Below are 320 nucleotides of genomic sequence, written 5' to 3'. Positions count from 1 at the left end.
AGTAGCATGCAAAAAACTACAAGGTCCATTAGCTTGCCGTCTAGACTACATCCCAATTCTCATAAGATTGGGGCAGAGCTAAACAAACTTAAGACTTGGGAATTGTCATCACTTTCGTCAACAATTCCTTTGGGAGCCAAAACCATGCAAATGGGTTTGGTTAGGCTTGCAGAATTGTATAATTGTGTTGAGGAGCTAATTCACACCCCACTCACCGAACAAGCTCTTCACAATCATCATGGAAAGCTAGTAGAAGAAGCACTAGATTTGTCTTTAGGATTGCTAGATGCATGTGGCACTGCAAGAGACTTATTTTGATC

This window comes from Quercus suber, unplaced genomic scaffold (genome assembly GCF_002906115.3).
Source record: "Quercus suber isolate HL8 unplaced genomic scaffold, Cork oak 2.0 scaffold_54, whole genome shotgun sequence".
In the NCBI taxonomy this organism is placed as follows: domain Eukaryota; kingdom Viridiplantae; phylum Streptophyta; class Magnoliopsida; order Fagales; family Fagaceae; genus Quercus; species Quercus suber.
The sequence above is the reverse complement of the archived record's forward strand: the minus strand, read 5'-3'. Positions refer to the sequence as shown.